At 42.4% G+C, this 9,225-nt stretch overlaps 1 long non-coding RNA gene across 1 annotated transcript in view; it reads right to left on the reverse strand.

The window, feature by feature from the left end:
• LOC122800831 overlaps positions 1 to 997 on the reverse strand; it is a 4,082-nt gene extending 3,085 nt beyond the window's left edge. Inside the window, exon 1 of the long non-coding RNA XR_006364647.1 lies at positions 3 to 997. This is a non-coding gene — a long non-coding RNA (uncharacterized LOC122800831). The remainder of the gene's footprint in view (positions 1 to 2) is intronic.
• Between the last annotated feature and the right edge of the window lie 8,228 nt (positions 998 to 9,225).

Here is a 9,225-nt window from a genome sequence, read left to right on the forward strand (position 1 = left end):
ACCTTCCAAAGAAAATGTTTTCTATCACATGCCAAACAGAAAATATGCTAAAGGACAACTTTGTGCCCAAGTTCATTCTGCAAACGAATTTGCTCCGCTGCACTGTCCCAAATTAATAAAGATTTTGGTTAACTACTGATTAAATACTAAATCACAAAAATATCACGGGAATGATCAACTGATTAGTAAAGAATGTGAAGTTGCAGTCAATAAATCTCTAAACCGCAATGAATTATAATTTCTAATTAGAATATGTAGAAACCACAGTAAATTGGTTGAAGTTAAGTAAAGAAAAGAGACTGATCGGAAGTCATCCTCAGCAATTGGAAACCAGTCTGGGTCTACGCTTCAGCTGTATATGTTTCCGTATTCATCCTCCCAGATACTCGCACCGTACTTCTGAAACTTGACGTTGCCCGGTGGTGTTAGAATTACTGACCGGTCAGATGGAATGTGATAGTTCTGGCATAAGTTGTCGCCAGTATCTTCATAATAAACCGTCATATAGATGGTGCCTTCGGCTGCCACTTTGTTATAGTCGTGAGCCGGGATGTAAAATGATCGGATGCGATCGTCCCTGTAGTACACCAGTTTGGTGTTGCTGGCCAGTTTCACACTTCCAGCCGCGCCTTGCAGTGCCTTGCTGATCTCAGCCTCGCTGCTGATGTCCACTTGCATTTCTTGGAGAACCATTTTATCCGTGTTGTAAAAGATATGCACGCGTCTCCCAGTCCCGTTGGCTATGTGTGTGTTAGACCGTGAAGTCTCGCTCCCCATCTTCTCTGGTATGTATTATGCGTTCAGTATCACTTCTAGTAAGGCACTACTCACAACTCCTGCCTCCAATTTTTATTTCAAACTTACCTGACCAGAGAAACTCCCATTTCCGGATGAGATGACCACCCTAAACACGTTGAAACTTTTATGAAATGTTTATTGGCGGTTAACCGTTGCCCTGCCATAGTCGGTAGTAGAATGGCCTATTGTGAAATCACAGATTTCCGTTATCGTAATTAGTAAGGGAAGGTGTGCAGAACGTACGGTTATCTAACACTGTAGTACCCCGCAGGATGCGCAGTAGCAAACCCCGCCCCTAAACGTCCCCAACTTACATTGCAACATTAATAGTAATTAGCTGTAATAAAGCATTTTAATATAGCTTGTAACAGAATTTAGCAACACCATAAATCAAATTAAAAGCATTGTAATATAGCTTCTAACAGAATTTAGTAAGGACAATTAATCATGAGAATAGTTAAAAAAAACGGTACTTTTCCATTATTGGGGCAACACTTTGAAGTTCAACGCAGTAGTGGATATTAGCAACAGCTGATGTAATATTTTCAATTTTTTGTATTAAGAAAAAAATGTTTCTTATTTTATAATATAATAATGTGCCATGCTTGTAATCTTGCCTTTCTTGTGAGAATGCTACTGATTTTGGCTCGCAGTTCAGCGATGCTTTTTTTGTTGCTTTTAATTATGCCTTTGTTGTCGGACTTCTACAGTCATCCAAAACATGCAGTGTTACTTCAACAAAACGGTTAACGGAGCAAAACAAGCAGGAAGTGTAAGTGACGCTTCCATTCAAAAAGTATCGTCGACAAAATCTGCCTGATCTAGGGAAAGAAATTAGTCAATATTGAAATTGGGTAATTTCTTTCAGTAAAACAAATCCTAACAGCATACCTCTCAACCAAATACACGAAAGAAGCAAGTAAAAAGTCAAAACAACTTCAGATATGACAGGAACTCCACTCCAAGGCATAAAAATAATGTAGGAAAAACTCCACTTTATTCACGAAAAGACACAAACTGAAACAGGTTTTAGCGCTTTCATCTCTGACTGAGACTTCATCAGAACCTTTCCCATTTTGTTTTCAAAATCATTCACCATAGTTTTTAAATATCTGATGTGGTTGTATTTAGTCATTGTAGTCCAAAATAAGTTCTTCATTAAAACATTGTTGAAAAATTTCTACAGTACATAGCACAGCCCCCTACTATGTTCTTCCATTCCCTTATGGAAATAAACATGCAAGGATATAATGTTAAATGTTATTTACAAGACTTCTGCATAGCCATATGGACAAAAGCCATTGGTGGTCTGTGCAATTTTTAGCAACATCAGTTGAGTTAATGGTAGGCAGCAAGCAGAAAGGTACGAAGGAGTGACCATATTAAAACAAATGCAGATATCATTCATTAATTTTATAGTATCTGTACGTTGCCTGTGTCTTGTGTGTGCATGTGTCTGTCTTGTGTGTCTGTGTGAAACTTGTGTGCATGTTTGTCATACCTGTATTATGGCATGGTTATTGCTAACTTCCAAAGCTGCACTGCACTTCTGTTATGTTTTCTGAAGACTTTCATTATTTGTGGTGACAATTCTTTTTATTCTACTGCGCTGGTGGTGCTGCGGTAGAGTTGTCGCCTCACAGTAAGACGTTATCCTGTGCGATTGTCAGCTAGGGCGTCTTCTGTGTGGAGACATGCGTGAATGGGCGTACCTTCATTGAAGGTTGTGTGTCAGGGCCGGCAACTCGGCACGTAAAAATCTACTGCCAATCATTAGCTGTCCGGAGTTTCGCTGTGGCGACCCCTAACTGGGAAAAGCCGAAAGAAACAAACAAACTTGAAATCACAGCAAACTATATTTATTTATTTATTTTTCAGGAAAGCATAAAAGATAAAAACATATACTTTGCAGTTTGTAGGGTGCAGTAATATATTTTTTCAGCTTGTGTATGCCTGTTTTGCTGTGTGTGAGACTGTTTGATACAAGGATAAGGTTACAATATACAGCTCTTCCCAATCACAGAAGGAACACATTAGGGTAGCAGTGCTGGACCAGATTGGGGTCGCTTTTCTTTTCAGTGTGTCTGAACTGCAGTGGTGTAGTAGTTTAGTCCTTGTTTTTTCCCCACTGTGTGCAAAATCAAGTGTAGGTGGACTTTTCTAGACAGAGCTGTCAAGTTTGTCCTATGTCATTATACCTTTCAATTAATTTGTGAACCTCACACATGGGCAACTACCGATTTGGGAACTAATTCACTATTGTGAATCTGTAGCAGTAGGAGTATATTTGTTTTGGCCATGCACATAGATTTTATTTAAATGACTGTAAGAATGTCAGCCAGTGCCCATTCTGTTGGAGACTGTGGTTCCTTTGGTTTCCCTACTTTGAGAACATACTTGTTGTAGAATGACCTTTCTTTTACATCAGAGCCACGACTATGGTGAGGCAAAAGAGTGACTGCTCGCATGCAAGCTGTTATAGAATGCAGTTGGTAGGTGCAATGGTGCAGGAGTACAGTATGGGCTTAATAAATAAATGTTGATACAGCATTTATGGGCACGGTTGAAGTGATAAAGTGCTTAGTGTGTGATTTAAGTAGCATGGCAAGCTGCTACTTACATCTGGGACAAGCAGCTTTCTGCAATGTCTGAACATTTGATTTTCAACTTTAAGACTTTTTTTACTTGTCAAGTTTGAGGTGTTGGTGTGCCAGTTTGAGGGAAATGTACAGGGCACCAGATAACTGCTTATCCAGTGCAGGTATGTCATTTTCTGCTGCTCTTGCTATGTCTTTGCTCTATGCGAGAATTACAAATCTGTCTATTATATTGCTGAACAGTTCATCTGCCATTACATGCTGCTTTGATACAATTGCTTTATACATTGACTGCCTCTGCTTGTTTACTTGCTACCTCATTTACTGATATTGGAATCTGATATCAGAACTAGAACCAGTTAATTGTTGTGCTTTAATGGATCACCCTTTCTCAGAGTTGTTACACCTCAGAATGCTGTCTTTCATGACTGTAGATAAACTCTCTACACTAGCAACGTGCATTTAAACATTGAAAGAACTGGAGTGGCTTTTGCGGGAGTGACCTGTCTGTGGGCATGGCTCAAATAGAGGTGTTCCCTGATCATGGTGTGGGTAGGACTTAAGGGGCACCAGAGAAATACTTCGCCTAGGGCATTGTTTCAGCTAAGGCCGGCCCTGCCACCCGCAAGGTACTACACTGTTATCACCGAAGATGGTTTCCAGTCTGTTTAGGTTTAGGATCTGGGCCATACCTCTCAACCTCTTAGTGGATAAAATCTGGACAATGCTGTCAAAATTGGAGGAAGAAGCTCCCAAAATAATGAAATTTTTTAAACATTGCTTTTATAAACATAGAAAGTTGATAGAACAGCTGGTTTTGCATTAGCATGATTTTTTCTGAAGGGTATGAAGCCCAAAACTCAACTGTCTGTCATTATTTTCTGAATTCAATTCACAATGATTTGCCAGAAAACCAAATATTTTATGAGGAACACACCAAAAATATGAGGCAAAAATCTCCACATTCTGAGAAAATCTGTACAACTGAGAGCTATACTCAGAGCCGATCTTAGAAAAGTATGGTGCCCAATCCAGACAGCCCATTTTGGTGGGGTACCTAGCTGACACACCACCTACCACCCCACACCCACCTCATTCCCTTTCTATCCTCTGGCCTCCTGCACTTAACATTTAGTATTAGTTGTCATGAAAACGTACTATTACAATGCAATAAAACAAAATAATATCTTTATTTATTATCTTATAGTTTGTTTAAAGAAGACAGCACTAAGTTAAATGATACTGCTCTAAATTATGCTCAATTAAATCATAAAACCTGGTAAAATGTTCTATCTCATCACAGTCTTCAGGTTTTGTCTCCATGCCCAATAACATGGATACAGTATGCCCTTACAACTGAGTGAGCTATAAGGGGTTTGATGGTTGTGGAGAGCATACCTCTCAAGTGTACCTCATTACGAGGAACGTACCTTATTTGGCGTCTTAAAAAATTCATGTTCCTCGAAGTTCTTCAAAGTTCCGCATTGAAAGACTCTGTCACACATTCAGTGTTAAGACTTTTTAAGTGAAATCCATTATAAATAGAAATGAATCATATCAATTCATTAAAATATATTCTTTATAAGAAAAACCAGCATATTTTAACCATCCTATGACCTTCCTAGTTAAGTTGTTAGTAAGCCATTAGTATGTGTTCCACATTTTGCCCATTTGTTCTACATTATATGGGCTAATGTTTCTCATTTGGAGATGAAAGGTTGAGAGCTATGGTGGAGAGATGACTGTGTGTGTGTGTGTGTGTGTGTGTGTGTGTGTGTGTGTGTGTGTGTGAAAATATTTTTTTTTCCTCAATTTTTTTTTTTTTTTTTAATTTTTGAAATACATTTGAATGAATTCCATAGTCCCCCGGATTGTCAAAAGCTTGCATGGAGTGCAAGATCGGTTGCAGCAGAAATCTATGCAAATGAGGTGATTTTGCAATCCAGGAAGCTTGAAACAGTCTGTGCAGAACTAGTGCTAGCTGCAGAAATGTATTCATTTAGTAATTGAGTACATTTCTGCAAAATCCAAAACTGAGTTGTGACAGCCCCAAATAAAGGCTGCTTGTCATGTAGTAAGCATGCCAATGGCCAAGTATAAGGTCATTGGCATTGCAAACAAACAAAAAAAAAAAATACAAAAATCAACTTTTATTTTTTTTTTTAGCCAATCGCAGTTGTTTAAGCGTAGGGCAGCAACGTGCAAATGGGATTGGGGGAAAATAATAAAATAAACCTAAAATAAGCAGTCTAACTAAAATCCCTATTTTGCCATGCAAGTCAATGGCAGGCAGAAGACAACCTGGCCAGTGAGTAGTGGTTGCTAAGGGGGGAGGCTCAGTGTGAGACATGTAACTATGCATTAGCAGGCAATCCTATGCAAATGAGGGGAAGTAAAGTGAATCCCAGTATTCCCTAGCATGTGAGTCAGGTTCCAACAGTGTAAGAGTAGGAATAGCTCGGTGCAAGCCTAGGAGTTAGGTGACATCATGTGGAGGTGTCAGGCATACTGTAAGCTGATTGGAGCCCTGTGGGTGTGGATTGCTCCTAGCTTAGCACAGCTAAGCTAGGAGGTGTGTCTAAACCTGCTTAGCACTCTTTACAAAGCCTAAGCTGGTGTGCGTGCCACACACCAGGATTTACAGGAAGAAAAAAGAAGTTAAACCAGGAAATAGCAGCAGTGTGCACATTTGAGCACTCTGTTTGCATGGCACACGGGCTTAAACAGGAAGGCAGTGGGAAGGGAGAACAGCAGTAGGAAGGTAATCAAGGAGAACTAGCTTAGCTGGCAGGAGAAATGTATTAGAATCAGCCAATTACACAGGCAGCAGACCAGCAGAGCCCAGAACACTACTATAAACTAAGCAAACACCTTCCACTCTGGTTTTTCCCACACTCTACACCACCGGTGTAAACAAGTGGGGAACTTTTAATATGCAATACAGCAAAATGATAGGGGCTGCAATAGCTATCATACAACTTGTGGAAGAGGCTGAGGGTGGTGAGGATATGAATGCTGTCCACTAACCCACAGTGAGGAGACAGAGAAGAGTGTACAGACCCAGGGTAACCTACCAGGGGCTACATGAGCTGGAGATAGTAGAGCGTTATAGGGTGGACAGGGACCTCCTACAGCAAATTGTTGAGCTGTGCCGGCCATGCCTCACACACAGAGCTAACAGAGGGGAACCCATCCCAGTGGATACCAAGGTATGTGTAGGTCTAAGAATACTAGCTAAAGGTACCTTATAAATGCAAACTGGGGATATGTTGGGGATTTCACAGGCATCAGCATCCGGGGTACTCCACCAGTTCTTGGATACCATGTCAGCATATATTTCCCTAACACCGGTGAGGCATTGCCCAGCAATATGCAACTGTTCCACCAAATAGTAGAATACCCTGAGGTAGTGGGTACTATAGACTGCACGCACATATGCATCAAAGCACCACCCGGTGAGCAGGGTAGGGTCTACATCAACTGCAAGGGCTTCCCCTCTGTCAACTGCCAAGTCGTGTGTGATGCCCAGGGCATAATAATGAATGTGTGTGCTGGCTGCCCTGGAAGCTATCACAGTTCCCACATCTGCCATCTGATGCAGCTGTACCAGAGATTTGCCAATGGGGACATCCCTGATGGTCACCTAGTGGGGGATGCTGGATACGCACTGGAGCAGTGGCTGATGACACCCATCAGAAATGCAAACACACCCGAACAAGAACTCCATAATGAAGCACACGCACAGACCAGAATTATAATAGAGCGTGTGTCTGGGATGCTCAAGTCATGGTTCCAGTGTCTGGACACATCCAGTGGAGCCTTGCAGTACTCACCAGCTATATTTACCCAAATTGCCATCATATGTGCCATGCTACGCAATATGATCCTGTGGAAACAGTTGCAGCAGGAACAGTACGGGGAAGGGCCACACAGCCCCCCACCATTGCCTAGGCTGCACAGGCACAGAGTGACTCAGAGGAAGAACAACCTGAACCTGCCCCAGTTTGCATAAGGAGGCGTGCCCAGTATGCCCTGGCCTTGGCGAAGAGGCAACATATAGCACATACACTGACACAGGAGGGACCCAGGAATAACACCTCTCTCTGACTCTTACATACAGTAAAAGGGATGCCAAACATTACACTACCGGTGCCTAACCATGTGTAGGGAGTGTACTATGTGCATTCGGCATAGGCAGCCCTGCAGCACCACCCTCAATACTGGGATACTGGGACACCCACAAGGTAAGTGACTCACACATGCCAGTTGGGGGGTCAAATACCCAACAGCAGTCACAACCAGCAGGACAGGTGTAGACAAACACAAACAAAGGCTGTGCTATGGCCTCTGAATGAGGCCTATGGGTAACCTCCCCTCCCAGGCCTATACAAACAGACCACAGCAGGTCAGGCAGTGGGATGTCAGTTCTGAAGGGTAGAAAGTCAGAAACTAATATGTAGGTAATTAAAAGTTATAGTACACTGGTATGCCTCTAGTCAGCACGATAGGTAAGACAACAGACTGAAATGTAGTACCCGACATATCAATACAGTTTTAGCAAATGTGTACAAGTGTCAAGTGTGCCCCCCCATCCTATGTAGAAATGTAGTCAGAGTCAGGTGTGCCCCCCTATCCTGTGTAGAAATGTAGAAATAGTCAGGTGTGCCTCCCCATCCTATGTAGAAATATAGTAACAGTCAGATGTGCCCCCCCAATCCTGTGCAGGAATGTAGAAATAGTAATGTGTGCCCCCCCATCCTATGTAGAAATATAGTAATAGTCAGGTGTGCCCTCAATCCTGTGTAGCAATGTAGAAATAGTCAGGTGCCCCCCCATCCTATGTAGAAATGCAGAAACTGAGAAATGTAGTAACAGTCCATGCCAAATGATCGATGGATACCCTGGAGAGACAGCATGCTACCTGTAGTTGTACAACACAAAGGTCAGCACTGCAGTACAAATGACCTGGACTGGATCCACACATTCAATACAGACGGCCATACTGGGCATACCCATACACTTAAATACATGAAGCCATGTCTGCAAACACCAGTGGACCAGACATATCTGTCAGCCGTAGATGTTAGTGCAGACACTCCTCAGTATGCCCCACTCATGCTTGGCACACACAGTGAATAGGACTACAGGCATATATGTAAGGACAACACACTATAATAAGCCAAAGTTAGACATACATAGATGTGTGGAAGAGTGTGACTGTGACAAGGAGCCATCCAGGCCTGTCCCACCCAGCACACAGGCAAAGGGCCACAACCACATGAGGGTCAGATGTCACTCACTGCAGATACTAGCCACTGGTATCTGTCAGCATTACACAGAATGTGGTGCACGTGCCAGCTGTGCAACATGACTGTGCAAGGAAGTAGTCATCTAGCAGCTGCAGACACGTACCTGTGAAATATGACCCAGGTTGCGCCCACATGTGGCATGTCAACCCCTAGATGAATGGGTTATGCCCCATGCACACACCCTGCCCTCCCTATAGCCCCACTATGATAAGCCTGCTGAGGTCACCCACTGTGAAATACACCTTTGGGAGAACTGTACCCAGTAATCTCCATAGCATGTGCCATAACTGTACACTGCTGTAGTGTGATAAACTAGTGAGGTAGGAGTTCTAACCCCAACCTTAGCAATTGTGTGTCGGTCTGTGTAGAAAGTAATGCTTTTTAGGGTAGTCCCACCCCCTACGATTTAAATGCTGTTCTTTGGTAAGGCTGCTGATGTCATCTACCTAGAAATACACCTCTGGGAAGACTCTATCCCAATAATCTCTGCAGTGTGTCCTATAACTGTGTACTGCTATAGT

Source organism: Protopterus annectens, chromosome 4.part1 (genome assembly GCF_019279795.1).
Source record: "Protopterus annectens isolate FY-2018-M chromosome 4.part1, PAN1.0, whole genome shotgun sequence".
Classification (NCBI taxonomy): Eukaryota; Metazoa; Chordata; order Ceratodontiformes; family Protopteridae; genus Protopterus; species Protopterus annectens.